The sequence below is a fragment of the Sus scrofa genome, chromosome 6 (genome assembly GCF_000003025.6).
Source record: "Sus scrofa isolate TJ Tabasco breed Duroc chromosome 6, Sscrofa11.1, whole genome shotgun sequence".
In the NCBI taxonomy this organism is placed as follows: Eukaryota; Metazoa; Chordata; class Mammalia; order Artiodactyla; family Suidae; genus Sus; species Sus scrofa.
In genome coordinates this window covers 84,692,938-84,710,799 of record NC_010448.4, presented here as the reverse complement: position 1 = coordinate 84,710,799, position 17,862 = coordinate 84,692,938, and the positions used below count along the sequence as shown (strand labels likewise).

The following is a 17,862-nucleotide window of genomic DNA, read 5'->3' as shown; positions in this document are numbered from 1 at the left end:
TTGAACCCGCAATCTCATGGTTCCTAGTCGCACTTGTTAACCACTGAGCCACGACAGGAACTCCTACAAATCATTGTTTAATGACAATTGTGACAAGTTCTACAATAAAGTAGAGGGTGCTATGGGCTGTGGGGTGGGAAGAACTGATCCAGTCTGGGAACAATCAAGGAGGGCTTCTCCAAGGAGGTGAGGGATAAGCTGAACTGTCAAGAATAGGTAGGAATTTGAGAGAGAATGAGTCTCAACCCCTCCCTGACAATGCACAAAAATTAATCCAAGATGAATCATGGACCTAAACTGTGAAAGCTAACACTATAAACTTCTAGAAGAAAACATATGGGATTATGTTCATGATCTTGGGATAGGTGAAAAATTCTTGGGCATCAAAAGCACTCTACATAAAACAAAATTATCAGGGGATGAGAAAAAAGCATTCAAGACAGAGCAAACAGTATGTGTGAAGGCCCAGAGGGAGGAAGAGACAGTCTTGTTCTGGAAGAGCCGAGAAAAGGCCAGAAGTTGAGGAAGCAGTGAGAGAGGGAAGTGAAAGTCCAGAGGAGGCAGGGGCCAGATGGCCCAGGGCTTTAAGGGTTGGGTTAGGAGTTGGGACTTTATCCTGAGGGCACTAGGCAGGGAGCAAAGGGTGTCACATAAGGGGAGTGGCAGGAGCAGCAATTGAAGCAACAATCGGGGATAATGTGACCTTAGCCTGGGTTTGCAAAGAGTATTACCTTCTTGGATGTGCCCAGGATTGCAAGGGGTTGCCTACGCAGAAAGGAGAAGAGAAGGAAACACTCCCCTTTCTCCCTGTTCAGCAACCAGACAAGGCCAGGCTTGGATTCTGCTTCCTTGCAAATCAAGATGTAGTTTTATAACCTGAAAAGTCACTTAATCCAGGTGCCAGGATGAGGTGGGGCATGGCAGGCGGGGACTTGGGCTGTGAGGTCCTGTCCTGCCAGCCTCAGCCCTGGTCTTGGAGGAGCTGGAGTCTGCCAGCTCCTACCCACCCACGCCCCAGCTGCTGTTACAGCCCCACCTCACCCCTGCTCAGCACCTGGACCTCCTCTCACCTTCTCTCTCCCTCCAGGATGAGTCCCAGCTGGGAAGAAAGAGCCCAGAAGTCAGGAGTTTCTTCCACCCACTGCCCCTCCCAACACACACGTACCAACATACCCTGCGCCAGAGCTGGAATGGGACTGGGGCAACTAGGTCCCAGCATCACTCAGGCCTCCTTCCTGCAAGGGGCTCAAGAAAGGCAGTGAAAGTGGCGCCTCTATTCACTTCTACCAACTTTTTTTTTTTTTTTTTTTTTTTAAGGGCCTAACTCATGGCATACATGGCATATGGAGGCTCCCAGGCTAGGGGTCGAATCGGGGCTGTAGCTGCAAGCCTATACCACAGCCACAGCAACGCAGGATCCAAGATGCATCTGTGACCCACACCACAGCTCAGGGCAATGCTGGATCCTTAACCCACTGCACGAGGACAAGGTTTGAACCCAAACCCTCATGGATACTAGTCGGGTTTGTTACCACTGAGCCACAACAGGAACTCCCACTTCTACCAACATTTTTGAGCACCTGCTGCATGCCAGGCACTGGGTTACAGTTAAGAAGGTATTGTTCCGGCTCTCCCTGGGAATTCTCGGGGTAATGGGGGAAAGAGCGCAAGGACACCATTACAAGTGCTGTATAGAGGTGCAAAGTGCAAGTGAGTCTGGAAAGTGAGACTGATTTCACTTGGGGAACAGAGTGTGAACATCAAGAAAAATTTCCTCCAAGAGGTGACATATGAGCTGGGTCATAAGGAGTAGTAAGACTGACAGTAAGAAATGCTCTTTGTAGCAAAGGACAGTATAAGAATTACAGGAACTTGGGAGCGTCAGGTGCTGTGCTCAGCACCGTATGGATTCATTTAATCCCTACAATGATTCTAAGAAGAAGTATGACAATGATGCCCATTTTCCCAGATGTGGTAACTGAGGCTTAGAGAAGGAAATTGATTTATCTACAAACTTCCACATCTGGTAAGTGGCAAAATTCAGACTTGAACCCGGGACTGTCTGCTTGCATGATCTTAACATCTACTCATGGAGTGGCTTAGGCAAAGGACATGTGGAAGAGAGAAGTAGGAGGTGAGATTGGAGGGGTGGAGGCAGGGGTCCAGTAGTAGAAAACTTGGTGAAGAGTTTGGGCTTTATCCAAAGAGCAATGGGGAGCCATGGAAGGTTCATTAGTGAGGGAAGGGGTAAAGAGGGATGGCACCCACAATTAGCTTTCTGTTTTTAGAGGCTCACTTTAAAGGAGGAGAAATTAGAGACAGAGAAACCTGCACGAAAATCCAAGAAAAAGATGGGGGTTGAAGGATGGAGAAAGGAGGGAGCGCTGGGAGACGTGAAGCAGAGCCTGGGGACTGAATGGCTCTGGCAGATGAAGTGGAGGGAGGAATCAAAGATGATGTCCCAGGCTTTGGCTTGTATGTTCCAGAAAGAAGCCCAAGAATCCATCTTTAACACTGTATTGCGCTCCCCCTCCCCTCACCATGGCTCAGCTCCACACATGGCACCTGCGAAACGCACTCCGGGATGGTGCTTTGGTCTTCTGCAGATACTCAGTGTATCCATCACCTGTTTGTGCCCTCATTCACCCAATATTTACGAGCACTTATTGTAGGCCAGATGTTCTGGAAGCTGGGATGGACAAGGAACAAGCAGAACCTGTCTTATCAGTGAGGTAATGATTCCAGCTTGGGGTCTGGATCTGAATCCTGGTTCAGCGACTTCTTTATGCTGAGTCCTGGCTCAGCCTCCAACTTGGCGTGACTTCAGGTGAGTTACCGAATCTCTCGCTGTCTCAGTTTCCTCATCTGTAAAATGGGAAAATGAACAGTACCTGCCACAGAGATTCAACGGTTTATCTATGGAAAGTCTCTGGCACTGGGTAAGCATTTTAGGTCAGCTATTATTATTGCAGAGTTCACATTCTAGTGGGGAGACAGAACCAATTACACAATTAATTATTTAATTACAACAGTGATAAACACTTTGAAGGAGCAGCACAGTCTGGAAGTTGAAAGTGAGGGGGGGCTCCCCAGAGCAAGGGATGGTCCTGCTGAGCTGAGCTGAGTGAGCTGAGGCTGGCCAGGTGAAGCAGGAGGGGGGAGAGGGCCATTTAAGGTGGAGGGGTCTCTGAGTAGGTCGACCCTCAGGCAGAAGGAGGTGCTGAAAGGTTTGTATTTCTGTAATTTTTTTGTTTTTTTAGGGCTGCACCCAAGGCATATGGAAGTTCCCAGGCTAGGGCTCAAATCAGAGCTACAACTTCTGGCCTACACCACGGCCACAGCAACACCAGATCCTTAACCCACTGAGCAGGGCCAGGGATTGAACCTGCCTCCTCATGGTTTGTTACCGCTGAGCCGCAAGGGGAACTCCTGTATTTCTGTAATTTTACCTCTTTGGAACCTCCAAACAGTGCTGAAAAAGAGATCAGGCAGATACTCTGCCCCCATTTTCCTGAAAGGGCGCTAAGGCCCAGAGAGAAACAGTGACTTAGCTGGTCAGTACAGAGCCTCGTGGTTGTTGCTCTGCCCCCACTGATCCAGGGGGCTGGAGGGGACAGGCTGAGAGGAGGCCTTTGTCCCCTTGCCTGCTGGGGTGGGAGCAGCAGGAGCTGAGGCCGCAGCTGGCCACCAGCAGCTGTGGCGGCCAGAGCTGCATTCCTTCCCCTGCCAGCAGAGCAAGTCCAGGCTCATGGCAGGGGCTGGGAACGTTCTTTTTGTTTTTTTTTTTAAAAAAGCAAAAAAAAAAAAAAAAAAAAAGCACTTTAATCAACATTAAGTCGTGACTTCAAACAGACACAGCTCCCAACTGTCCTCCTTAACCCTGGGTCTCTCCAACTCCCCAGGGTAAGCCCCCAGGCAGCCAAGTTTCTGGGAAAGGGAATGAGGTCTGGATTTAGAGTCCAAAGACTTTGTGGTGAGTCCTGGCTCAGCCTCCAACTTGCTGTGTGACCTCGGGCAGGTCACCAGACCTCTCTGGGCTGGAGCGTCCTCCGAAAAACAGGGAAGGGAGGGTTGGATGACATCAGGTTCAGGGAAGGGGGGGAGGGGCACCCAGCCACTGGCTTCAGCCAGCTGCAGCAGCTTTGCTGCCCTTCAAGTCGGAGGCACAGGGGCCTCGGGGGTCCGGAAGCTGGGGACAGGCAGCCTTTCATCTCTGCTGGCCCAGGGTCGCTGCAGGTTGGCAGGCCCCACATCCCGAGATCGCGTTTCAGGCTGGAAGGGGCCTTCCTGTGACCTCAGAAGGCCAGCCCTGCACCCCCCCCCCCCCGCCCCGTCTCCCCATTCTCATCAGAGGGAAGCAGGCAGCATCCCACCCAAGGTCACTGGCCAGCAAGTGGCTGTCCTTCGGCCTGCCCTTCCCTCCCACCCAAGCCAGCCCCCACCGGCCTCCCACTGTAAAGCCTCAGGTCTCCTGGGCCATTAGGAATCTGCCAAGCGAGGCGTGGTCTTTTTCCTCTCTCTTGTTTCTTGGCTTGTTTTCCCGGTTCTCCAACAGCCGCCTCCTGCAAAAGCCTCCGGGTGCGTGTACAGGAACATTTTTCTTTAAAAAAAAAAAAAAGAGAGAGAGAGAGAAAGAGAGAGAAATGCAGCCACAGTTTGGGTAAAAAAGCAACCAGCTCCTTAATCCTTCCCTGTAACCTCTGGCTCCTCAGCGGGGTTGGCTCCAGCCGCTGGGAAGCAAGGCCCTGCTGGGGTGAGAGGCCTGGGCTTGCTTCCCGCCCGCCCCCTCCTCACCCGCCTCTGTTCTCCTTCAGGGTTTGGTCTGACTTCTGGAGCCAGGAGGAGACAAGCTGCAGGGCTCAGCAGGGCTCAGACAGCATGGGGGGGGCTGTGGCTGAAGAGGTTGGCCGGGCCTCTGCCCCTCTGCCCACTTGGCCACCTTCTAGGGAGGTTATAGGATCAGGAGTTTTCACCCCTAACCCGCTGCCTCTACTCCCGCTTTCATTCCTTCATGCTTCTGTCTTAGGAATTACCAGTATCTCCCCGGCAAGGACCCTGCAAATTCCATGAGTGCCCTCTCCCAGCTCCCTGCTTCACTGTCCAGCCCAGGGCTTGGCTTTCTTTTTTGTGAAAGCCATACACGCTCATGCTCCAGGCCTCTATCCACTCAGACCCCTCCGAGGGGGTGGCACTCAAGGTCCCCGCAGTGTCTTGCTCTGTCTGCAGAACCCTTAATTATCCCTGGCGGCCCTGGCACCTGGGTCAGTGCTGGAACATAGCTGGTATGACTGTGGTGTGTCTTGAATGAATTCGAACCCTAAAAAGGTCTATTCACAGTGATCTTACGGGCCTCCCCAGCACCCTCGGGAATCCAGTCCAATCCTCCGTCTCTACCTTTTCCCATTTGCATGCTCTCAGCAAAGGATTTCCCATTTCCCCCAACATGTCATCTTTTCTCTTGCCTCTGGGCCTTTGTACTCCTGTGAACCCCCCCTCCCCCTGCCTGCAACACCCTTCTTCAGCAACTCTCACCCTCTGGCCTGTCACCCTGTCAGATTACCCCATGAGCAGAGCAAACATGTATTTAGGACACCAGCAAAGTGCAGGCACGCAAACATGACTTTTATTTATTTATTTATTTATTTATTGCTTTTTAGGGCCACCCCCATGGAACATGGAAGTTCCCAGGCTAGGGGTCGAATGGGAGTAATGCCAGATCTGAGCTGCGCCTTCGACCTACCCCACAGCTCACAGCCACACCAGATCCTTAACGCAGGGAGTGAGGCCAGGGATCGAACCTGAAACCTCGTAGATACTTGTTGGGTTCATTACCGCTGAGCCATGACGGGAACACCCAAACATGACTTCTAAGAAATATTTTGGGGCGTTCCCGTTGCGACTCAGTGGGTTATGAACCCGATTAGTCTCCATGAGGATGTAGGTTCGATCCCTGGCCTTGCCCATTGGGTTAATGGTCCCGTGTTGCTACGGCTGTGGTGTAGGCTGGCAGTTGCAGCTCTGATTAGACTCCTAGCCTGGGAACTTCCATGTGCTGTAGATGCAGCCTTAAAAAGCAAAAAAAAAAAAAAAAAAAAAAAAAAAAAAAAAATATATATATATATATATATATATATATATATGAGACAAAGAAATTTTTAAATAGTGTTTGTGGGGAAAATCAGAAGTCTACTGGAGTCCCTTGCCCTTCTCTTACAGTTAGTTTTGTTTTTATGTTGAATTTACATATGGGCGGGGGAGTGGTAGGTGACATAATCTGGCTCCAATCTTTAAACCTCAACCTAGACATCACAATTACTCCTCCATGACAACTACTCCTCCATGACAACTACACCTCCAGAAAGCCTTCACTGACCCCCCCGACAAGATTAGGTCTCTTTTTCGGTCATCCCAAAGCCCCTCTGAATTGCTCTTTAACATTGCTATTTTTGCTTTACTTGCTGCTTTCTATCCCCTGACACTAAGTCTGTAAGCTCCCTGAGGGCCAAGTTTACATTTTTCCACCTCCATATCTGTAGTGCCCAGTAAAAGACCTGGCACAGAACTGATCCCAGCATGTTACTCTCTAGCCTGTATTTATTCAGTCTCCTTTGTTGGCTCTGCTCTATACATCATATTCTATGTCTCCACTTCATAAGTCTGTCTGAGGAACTCCTACTCACCCTTCAAGACCCAACTCAAATGTCCCTCTTCTGTGAGCTTGCCCCAATCCTCCAGTTAAGTTCTACGCTTCTGAGCGCTCACAGCTCCTGCTGTAATTGGTGTCTCCTTTTATTATATGTGTATGTATATATATATATATATTTTTTTTTTGTCTTTTTAGAACTGCACCCGCGGCATACGGAGGTTCCCAGGCTAGGGGTCTAATTGGAGCTGTAGCCGCAGGCCTACGCCACAGCCACAGCAACACCAGATCTGAGCCGCATCTGTGATCTTCACCACAACTCACAGCAACACCGGCTCCTTAACCCACTGATCGAGGCCAGGGATTGAACCTGCATCCTCATGGATGCGAGTCCGGTTTGTTACTGCTGAGCCACCACGGGAATTCCTTTACTGTAATTTTTAACGTGTGTGTCTTCTCCTTCACCAGACTGGGGGCCATTTGAGGGCATAAAGTGGGTGGATTGATCCGGGGTCCCCAGTGCCCTCCATAGGCCTGGCCAGTGTCATCGGCAATAGACACTTGTTAAATGAATAGACTGGGAAATGTCCCAAAGGAGGGAAAATTCAGGCAGGGTTTTGAAGGTGGGAGAAAAGAGAATAACATGTATTTACTGAGGGCATGGAGTCAGTCCGGATAAAAGCAAATAGCCATGACAGCTATCATTGGCAGTACCATAGTACGGTGAGTAAGAACAGAGATAAGCCCTGCCTCTCCCTGGCTGTGTGGCCTTGGGCAAGTTAGAAAATCTGTGCCTCAGTGTCCTCGTCTGCAAAATGGGGGTAGCAGTGGTATCGATTTCACTAGGAATTAAAGAGTCAATTTAATATGCAAGGTGCTGAGAGCCGTGCCAGGCACGCGTGGGCCCTGAATGTTTTGCTCTCGTTGTGATCTCCATTGCTAAGTGCTTTGGCTGTGCCGGGCACTTTCATCCGGGATCTCACCTAGTCCTCACAGCAGCCTGAGAAGCAGGGATGGCTATGTCCTTTTACAAAGAAATGAGGTGTAAGCAGGCCAAACAGCTTGCTAAGGCCACTCACTGGGTAAGTGGCAGGAATGGGATTTGAACTCAAGTCTTTCTGGCCTGCCGCCCACCCATGTTCCTTGACTGTGTGGCACCTGCCTGCAGGAGGAGGGGGAGGGAGAGAAGATGGCACAGTGGGAAGGCAGGGAGGCTTCATCGAGCTGGGGCCTTGGGAGCAGAGCGGCATGCTTTTTTTTTTTTTTTTTTTTTTTTCTAGAGCTTTCATTTCCGTCTGCCTCTTCTGAGCAGGTGAAAAACCCCACAGAGGGCCCTTCACTGAGTCCTCCCCCTTCTCCTCCCCCTCCCAGCGCTGCCTCATCCCCCACGCTGGGAGGGGGAGGTCAGGCTTACAGTGTGGGGGATGCAGGAAAGGGGAATGAGGAGGTGGGGGAGCATCATTCCAGATCCTTCCCCTCCAGCACCCCCCTCTTCCCCATCAAAGTCGCTCCGGGAGGAGAGAGCATTCCAGGTGGAAGGAATGGCAAATGCAAAGGCTGTGGATTCAGGATGTGGAGGCGGGGAAAGCCTGCAAGCTTGGCTGGAACCGAGGTTTGGGGGCCCCCTGGGACTGCTCAGTGGAGAAGAACTTGTTTGACGAGAAGGAGAGAGGGAGAGAGAGAGATGCAGTGGACACAGCAAGGATGCCAGAGGCAGGGCAGTGGCTGGAGACCATTCTGGCTCCGAGCACAGTGCCCTCCACCCTCCTGTCCTCAGATCTCGGTGGTGCGGAGGGATGGGGTGGGGGGGCAGGGAAGGGGGGGAGTGGGGGGAATTCTCCTTGGTCCCTCTGCTTCGAATCCCTCAGCTGCCTGTGCTCTGCCAGCTCTGTACCAGGCATTGGCTCACCGCTTTTTATACATTCTTTCATTGTGTTTTTTCTCCAGCCCTACAAGATCAGTATGATTCACTCCATTTCATAGATGAGAAAACTGAGGCTCAGATTTACTCAAGATCACACAGACACAAAAGGCAGATAGGGGACTCGAATCCAGGACTGTTTTCAGAGATAGCAATTTGCCTGCTATATGCTATACTGGCGTCAGCTGCTTTCCTGGAGTGCTTGCCATCCCCATAGCAACAAGGAGAGGAAGCCTTGCGCTGATGGCACTTTATAGTTTACGCAGGACTTGTTTTTTCTGCTCCTCACAACAGCCCTGTAGGCAGGGCTATTAGCATCCATATTTTATGGATAAGGAAACTGAGGCTCAGAGAGAAGGTGTGACTTGGCTAAGACAGAACCATTAAGTGGCAAAGTTGGGACTCAAACCCAGTTCTGGTGACTCTAAATGCCTTTTTGCTTCCCCTTGCAGAGGGAGAAGTCCCCTTCCCTGATCTTATCAGCCCCAGGGGACAGGGAACAGGCAGGGGTTATTTTTTAGAACTGGAGGGAGAAGAATGGGGCTTGGCCTTCAGAACCTGGAATTTGCAGGCAGTGAATTATTTCTTTGTTCCAGGTGATAGCTCTTAGGGTAGCAGGGGGAGGGCTTGCCCCTCAAGAGCAGCAAGCCCTCTCAAGCTCCAAGGTTGGGCTTAAATTCCAGCTATGCTGCTTCCTAACTGGCTGGCCTTTGGCAAGTCACTTAACCTCTCTGTGCTTCCCTTATCTCATTTGTAACATGATGATAATAGCAGGACCTAATTTCTAGGACTGCTATGAGGATTTATGAGCTAGTGCATATAAAGCACTTAGCACATGGCTGGCACATAATAAATGCTCAGTGTTAGTGCTTATTAATTACTATTAAGATGCACAGCATCACCCCCTCTGAAGCAACTCCTCTATCTCCATTGCCTAGAAGGAGAAACGAAGGCTTCTGTTGCCAGACAACCTTCAAGCAAAACCCCAGAATCTTCTCTGGTACAGGTAGTAACTGCCGATATCAATAAAAATAATAATTGTTAAAGTTAACAGTCAACAACTGCCACCATGTGCCAATCACCGTGCTAACTGCTTCACATTTATTATCTCATTTAATTTGCATGGCTCTGGGAAATAGAAGCAATTGTGATCCCCAGTTTACATATAGGGAAACTGAAGCTCAGAGGTGAAGTCACCTGCCCAAGGTCATATGCTAAGAAGGGGGATAGCTGTGATATGAACCTGGGCCTGCCTGGCTCCAAAGTCTTTTTTTTTTTTTGGCCATGAACCCTCAGCATGTGGAAGTTCCTGGCCCAGGGATCGAACCCACACCACAGCAGTGATCTGAGCCATTGCAGTGACTATACCAAATCCTTAACCCACTGCACCACAAGGGAACTCCTCCAAAGTCTTCTATGACAATTACAGTCAGAGGACAACTTGCCCAGTGTACAGACACTCGCATCAGCTCTTTCCCAAATGCATCTGCTTGATCTGTTCCTCAGGCTCACCTCCTTCCATGCTGTGGAGATCAAGCATCATTGAAGGAATGACTTCTGTGTGCCAGAATGTTTTATATACATTTCCACATTGAATTCTCACCCCTCGCCTCACCTTGTGCCCTTCTACCCCATCCCCATTTCTCAGAAGAGTAGCTGAGGCACAGAGAGGTTTGTGACTGCTCAAGGTCACACAATTCAAGGCCAGATCCTAGAACCAAGGTTCAAAGCCAGGGAGGTTGGCCTCAAAGCTTGTGTTCTTTCAGGGACTGTCAGAAAAAAACAGAGACCCTTGGAGAACAGCCCCACTTTCAAAGCCAGGTTCCCGCCCCTGCAACACCTTATTTGTTTGGACCCTGGGCCTGAGCTCCACCCTCCTTCCCCAATGCCACTATCCCTGTTGGCCTAGATGCCTTCCACACTCTTTCTCTTGGCCTGCCACGCTTCTCCTACCACCACCAGGAAGCCTTCACTGACCTCGCCCCACTCCCTGACATTCACTTTCATATACACATTGTACTTTGCCTTCTGGTTCCTTATCACAGTTTTTCCTTTTCTTTTCTTTTTTTGTCTTTTTGTCCTGTTAGGGCCGCACCCGCGGCATATGGAGGTTCCCACGCTAGGTCTAATAGGAGCTGTAGCCACCGGCCTATGCCAGAGCCACAGCAACGCCAGATCCGAGCTGTGTCTGCGACCTACACCACAGCTCACGGCAATGCTGGACCTTTAACCCACTGAGCGAGGCCAGGATCGAACCTGCAACCTCATGGTTCCTAGTCGGATTTGTTTCCACTGCGCCATGACAGGAATTCCTACAGTTTCTAACTATATTTTCATTTGTCTGATCATTTAACAACTTGCTTCCTCAACCAAACTGTAAGCTCCATGAGGGTCTCTGAGTCTGGTTTGCTCACCAACGTAGCTGCAGCCCTGGCAGGTTGCCTTACCCATGGTCGATGTGTAATAATTTTTTATTGAATGGATAAATCCATGAATGAATAAATAGCTATCAGCACTTTACACACATGACTCATTAATTCCACAACTAACTCACTGAATCCTCACAACTGCTCTGTTGTCCCCATTTTATTTTTTTATTTTAATTTTTTTTTGGCTGCTTCCATGGCACGTGGCAGTTCTCGGGTCAGGGACTGAACCTGCACCACAGAAGCAACCTAAGCCACTGCAGTGACAACACCGGGTTCTTAACCTGCTGCACCACAAGCAAACTTCTTGTTATCCCTGCTTTAGAGAAAAGGCGGATGAGGCCTAAAGCGAGAAAGTGGTGGAGCATGGATTCAATCTTAGGTCAGTCTGCCCGGATTTTGACCTCTGCACAGCACCTGCTGTCTCCTACACCCGATGGCCAGTGTAAGGATTTAAATAGCCATTGGTTGGGAGTTCTCTTGTGGCGCATTGGGTTAGGGACCCAGCATTGTCATTGCAGCAGCTTGGGTTGCTGCTGTGGCGTGGGTTCAATCCCTTGGCCAAGGAACTTCTACATGCCATGGGTGTGGCCAAAATAAAATAGTCACTGGTTGTCAGACCACATGTCCCAATTTGAGCCTGGAGGTCACTGACTCAGCGGGCACTGGGGCTTTGTCGGCACCACCCACTTGGTGGTTTTTGCCCTTCTAAAGTCTTAGACTACTTCCCTTCCCACTCCTTTTTTGGCTTCCTTCCTTTCTAGAGAGGGAAAGACTAGGAATTATAGCCAAGGCAGCACAGCCCTTCTGAGAAAAACAATCTTACAGTGAAAAGAGCCCTGTTCTGAGAGCAGAGACCTGGACTTAAGTCCTGGCATGGAGATGCCCATCTTGGCGCTCTGTGTCCTTGTTCGGGATTTTTTTTTTTTTTTTTCTTTTTTTTTCTTTTTAGGGCCGCACCCGTGGCATATGGAAGTTCCCAGGCTATGGGTCAAATCCGAGCTGCAGCCACTGCCACAGCCATAGCCACAGCAACACGGGATCCAAGCTGCATCTGCGGCCTACACCACAGCTCATGACAACACCGGATCCTTAACCCACTAAGTGAAGCTAAGGATTGAACCTTCATCCTCATGGATCCTAGTCAGGTTCGTTAATCACTAAGCCACAAAGGGAACTCCCTTTGTTTGGGATTCTGCCTTAGCTGACCCATCTGTCATCTCTTTCATCCCTGGCTCACTTCCTGCTTCTGAGGACCCCAGAAACAGCTCATGTGCACCCCTAGGATCACTTTTCCCAGGAACCTTGGTGATTAACAATAGCTGGGGGGTGGACTGTGCCTAAGTCTATGGTAGCCAGAGAGATGGGAGACTGGCCAGGCATCTTCAAGACCCTCCCTGGAATGCTACGATGTTGGGGAGGGAAGTCTTTTTCAGGAGACACCAGTCCCAGAAGGGAGAAATACATGAATGGAAGCCAAAAGATACAGGTTTGAGTCCCAAGGTCGTTTCATATCCTCTGGGTGACTCAGGGTAAGTCATGGAGTTTTCCGTTTTCACTTCTGCAAACCGAGGACAGTATCTGCCTTACACAGTTGCTCCAGAATACCTAAATGAGGTTCCTTTGCTAACCTGTTAATTTGTCATCTCGATATCCAGCCAGCAACCTTTTATAATCGATAAGACACACATATTCCCATTCATGCATGAATCCTTAACAAGCACTCTAGAACACGAGGCAGACATGACTACTCCTATTTTGCGGAAGGACAAACTGAGACCCAGATAAGTTCAGAGTTGTCTGAGGTAACAGAGTGAGGTGGCGGCTGAACCAGGGTCCAACTCACCTGACCCTGGCCTTTCAGAACCAGCTCCCAGTCACAGGACCCCGGGCCTCGCCCCGGATGAATCCCTTAGCAGCGGGCTGGAGTCTATGACTCACTCTCCCCACCCTTTTTTCTGCCCCGCGGGAGACCCGGAGGAAAGTGTCAAAAATATCTGCAACTTGAGGGGTGGCTACAGAAAGTTCATGGGCCTGGCCCCTTCCTTCCACCAGAGATTCTGGCTCTTTGAACTCTAACAAAGAGGATTAGCCATTTGATACACTTTTACAAGGTTTTACATTTTCTTAGGTGGGACTCTCCTACTTCGAATTTAGGAATTTTTTTAAGTTTAAAATCCACCCCCACTTCATTTGGTTTGCCCCTTGCTGTTTACTCCGATTGCGGAAGTAGCTCGGGTGGAGCTCCCGGGACTGTACTATTGAGTACGTCGTTTGCGTAGCTATTTAACTGACATTCCACTCGGGCCAATGGAATACCCGGAAGCCCCCGGCGGGTGGGGCAGAGAACCAATCAGGGCGGTTGGCGGGGTGTGGCCGCATCCCAGGGCGGGGAATCGCGTAATGGCGGACGCGTGCCGGGTGATCGCGGCTGGGGGCGTAGCGCGCTGAGGGGGGGGGTCTGGCTGTGTGGCAGCCGGCGGGGCGGCCTGCGAGAGCAGACCCCGTGCAGAGAAAGGCGGCCGGCCAGCCCCTCCGTCTCTGAGGGCGACCGCACGATACAAGGTGAGCAACAAGTCCCTGCGGGCGGGCCCGGCCCAGAGGCGCCGGGCCGACCTGGCCGCCCCTCCCAAGCCGCTCTGTGTCTCGGGGGAGTGGGTGCCGCGCCTCCTGTCGCGGACCGGCAGAGGCCGGGGGAGCGGCAACGCGGGGTAGTGTCTTGCCGTACACTCCTCCCTCCCCCAGGAGGAGGTGTCCCGGAGATCCCCTCGTGGGCTTGGAGGGGCCTGTGAAGCTGAGAAGTGCCCCAAGCTGACTTGGCTCTGCCACCAACTCGTTGTATGACCTTGGGCAAGTCACTTCCCTCTCTGGGCCTCATTTCCCCCATTTGTAAAGCGAAGCCTTTGCAGGCAGATGTGCAAGAGTTGGATCCCAGACATTGTCCGAGATATTGGGCAAGTTCTTCCCCAGGTGGAGCCTCAGTTTCCATCTCAGGGCCCTGAAGGCACTGAGGTGCTTTTTGAGATTTTAGGCCTAAGTTGCAGAGTGGCAGGGAGGTGTGTGTGTGTGTGTGTGTGTGTCTGTCTGTCTGTCTACAGGATGGTCTGCAGAGTAAGGAGAAGAGTTGGCTCCGGGGGCCCATCCAGGAAGGGTCTGGGTAAACCCAGATTATAGTGGGGTGGAGTGTGCTTGTCTTGGTCCTCCAGGATCCTAGAGCCTTTGAGATGGGGAAGTTTTATATAGGTCTCCATAGAGACAGAAGAGGAAGGAATCCTTGGAGCCTCTTGGGGTTTTGATTGAAATTTAGGCCCAAAAGAGTTCAGGTGGACTAGGAGGAGGAAGGGGAACATTTATGGTGCTCCTACTATGTGTCATACCTGGTTTAGGCATATGTTCTTATTTAATTTTTACAGCTACCCTTGAGAATTTGCACATAAGGAAACTTAAATTTCAGAGGAGTTAAGTAACTTGCCCAAGGTCACACAGTAAAGTGCAATGCTTACCAACACGAAGGTGTTTCCTTTGAGAATCATTGAGCCAGGGAGAATTCACTGTCCACTTAAAGGAAGTTTGCTTTGTCACACATTGGGGGAGAGGTCGGGTCCTAGACACTTGAACTGACTTTTGAAAAAAAAATTCATTTTACTGAAGTATAGTTGAGTTACTTGAATTCTGGCATGGGGACAGGCTGGGTCTTGATCTCTAGACAGTAAATTGTAACCCTTTGTTCAGCCTGTGAGTTGAAAAGGACCATTTCTAAATTGTAAAAGTCACATTGAAGTGTGTCAGAACCTCAGCAAACTCAGTTTGAATCCTTGCTGTGTGGCCTGTACAAGAAAGTTCACCAACTATTGGTGCATAGACTTGATTCTCAATTCAGAGTTGATGCCAGGCTAGTAACTTTTTCTTTTCCCCAAAAAGGCCACGTTTTCCTGGGATGGATGAAATTCCGTATTTGTTAGTGCAAATTTCTTTTGATTGCCAGGGTGAAAGTTTCAGTAGCCGGACTCTTGATTAAGTGAAATGCTCCTTTATTTGTGCTTCCTGTTATTTGACTTCTAGATGATGAAAATTGTGGACCTAGAGTGGGTACTATAAATTGCAGCCCGAAATTTTTCCAAGCCTCAGAGCTTTTGGTTAATCAAAATGGTAGGACGGCAGTGTGTATTGTACTCATATGTCAGTGGTAGGGAAGAAAATTGGAAGAGGAAGTTGCTGAGAAAGAGGGCGTTTCTTAGCAGTGGAGCCAATATGTATTTCTTTGTTTGAAATTCTAAAACCAGAAAAGCAGCAACTGAAGGAGGAAGGAAGGAAAGAACTCTGAAACTCCTCTTCCCGTTGAAATACCTTTAGACTGTCCCTGTTACTGTCCCGTCTGAGGCTCTGCTTTCATGGAAAAAGTCAATTGTAATTTGTTCAATGTTCAGAAGTTGTATTCTAGAATGAAAGAATTTTAAATCTTAAACCGTCTGATTTAATGAAAAAAAATCAGAACACCTTAGTGAATACGTTACTTATCAGTAGATGATTCTTTTTCTCAACATAATTACCAGTTGTGGTCTTTGGGTTTCTTTTTTTAAAAAACTGATTTAAATTAGTGAATTGCAGGAGTTCCCCTGTGGCTCAGCTGTAATGAACCTGACTAGTATCCACGAGGACGCAGGTTCAATCCCTGGCCTCTCTCAGTGGGTTAAGGATCCGATGTTGCCGTGAGCTGTGGTGTAGGTTGCAGACGCGACTCGGATCCCATGTTGCTGTGGCTGTGGTGTGGGTCAGCAGCTACAGCTCCAATTCAACCCCTAGCCTGAACTTCCATATGCCTTGGGTGAGGCCATAAAAAGGCAACAACAACAAAATGAGTGGATTTCAACCTAAGAGGAATTGATCTAGGTATTGGATGATGCAGATATCACCATCACTTGAAAAACATGTAATGGTGTGTTCGGTTTTTGACATTTGTTAGAAGTCTTTATAATGCTTTATTTTTATGGGATTGTCTGTGTTAATAGTTAAGACATTGAATTTATTGCTTGTGAAAATCTACCCATTCAGTCTCTGTATTAGTTATATTTTCTGTATAAGATTTAATCTTAATTACTGTACCAGCCTACAGTACCTTGGGATCAAAATAAAAAAGTTCTTGAGGCCAAATGTGCTTCTGAATTGAGAATTTTTTGGATTTTAGAAAAGGAGTATGGTGCATGTTCTATATGTCATCTAATATCCCAGAGAGGTGTAGGGCAGCAGCTGCATTATTATTTCTGCAGTAAAATGTCAGACTGTTCACAGGAACTGCAGTAAAAACCATAAATAGCCTCATGTCATTTCACATCAGGATTTGTCACCAAATAAATAATGAGAAACTTTTTTATAGCCCTTTGGATTTTGGAATTGAAATTAAGGGATTCCGGACTTTTATGGGTGAAACATACAATGACAAGAACAAGGACAGATTTTGTAAACCAAGCTCTATTTGAGTCATCAGTCCTAAAAATAGTATCAGAAGACACTTTTCTTCTTTTGTTTCATGTGACAGTCTTGTTGTATTTTGGCTGCACCTGAGACAGGTGTAAGTTCCCTGGCCAGGGATCAAACCCACGCCACAGCAGCGATCCAAGCCCCTGCATTGAAAATGCTGGATCCTTAACCCACTGTCACATAAGAGAACTACTCATGTGACAGCCTTATTCTGATTATGCCAATATGCATTTTTCCGTAAGTACCTAATTTTACCTTTTAATACCATCATTGGTCCCTATTTTAGATGTTTGAATGACACCTTGCTCTCTTTAAAAAAAAAAAAATTATTTATTTATTTATTTATTGGTCTTTTTGTCTTTCAGGGCCGCACCTGCAGCACATGAAGGTTCCCAGGCTAGGGGTTGAATCAGAGCTGTAGCCAATGGCCTATTCCACAGCCATGCCAGATCCAAGCCTCGTCTGTGACCTACACCATAGCTCACAGCAACGCTGGATCCTCAACCCACTGAGTGAAGCCAGGGATTGAACCCTCAACCTCATGGTTCCCAGTCGGATTCATTTCCGCTGTACCACGACAGGAACTCCTTATGTGGTCTTTTGCTCAGCAGTTTTTGTATAGCAATTAAGAGAATTGTTCCTTTTTCCATATAATTCAGAGAACGACTAATCAGGTGAGGCTCTTCATGTTTGCAGAATTTAAAGCTGATGTTTCTTTAAGTTGCTCTTTGGTATGAGGTCATTGCTGTGGATGGGATTTATGTCAGATTTTTTTTCTTTACGGCTGCACCTGTGGCATATGGAAGTTCCTGGGCTAGGGGTTGTATCGGAGCTGCAGCTGAGACTCATGCCACAGCCACAGCCACAGCCACACCAGATCTTAGCTGCATCTGTGTCCTATGCTGCTTGCGGCAACACTGGATCCTTAAACCACTGAGTGAGTCCAGGGATCAAATCCAAGTCCTCATAGAGGGTTGGGTTCTTAACTTGCTGAGCTACAATGGGAACTCCAAAATTAAAACATTTTTAATTTATTATGCCTTTTGGTAAGATACATACATACATATAGAGTATTTAATTTAAGGTATTTTTTATTTCAAGTGTATGCCGTATGAAAAACTAGATTTTACCAGCCTTATGAATTTGATTTCTTTAAATGGCCAAGGACCTCTAGAAGCAAATTTATAAACATTCAGTCTACTCTTTACTTTTCTTGGACACTTCAACTGTAGACTGAGGTGGACTGGTATTGTTGGAGGTTAAATAATTATTTCTTCTCTTTAAAAGAAGGCCCATGACAGTTTGAATTTGAGAGATTCTGGCCGTTAGGACAGCCACCTGGTTTGAGGGTCTCAATTCATCCTCCTACATGGGGTGTCGCCATAGTTCCTGAG

At 48.6% G+C, this 17,862-nt stretch overlaps 1 protein-coding gene and 1 long non-coding RNA gene across 2 annotated transcripts in view; one reads left to right on the top strand and one right to left on the bottom strand.

Annotated features, from left to right (window-relative positions):
• Window positions 3,004–12,990, bottom strand: LOC102165025. Its single transcript, XR_298616.3, has 2 exons — window positions 12,837–12,990; window positions 3,004–4,600 (listed from the first exon to the last, which is right to left on the bottom strand). It is a non-coding gene; the product is annotated as an uncharacterized LOC102165025 (long non-coding RNA).
• Window positions 13,372–17,862, top strand: part of WASF2 (WAS protein family member 2) — a 75,687-nt gene continuing 71,196 nt past the window's right edge. The window contains 1 exon segment of the mRNA NM_001258444.1: window positions 13,372–13,555. The gene's annotated coding sequence lies outside the window, so the exon portion shown is untranslated.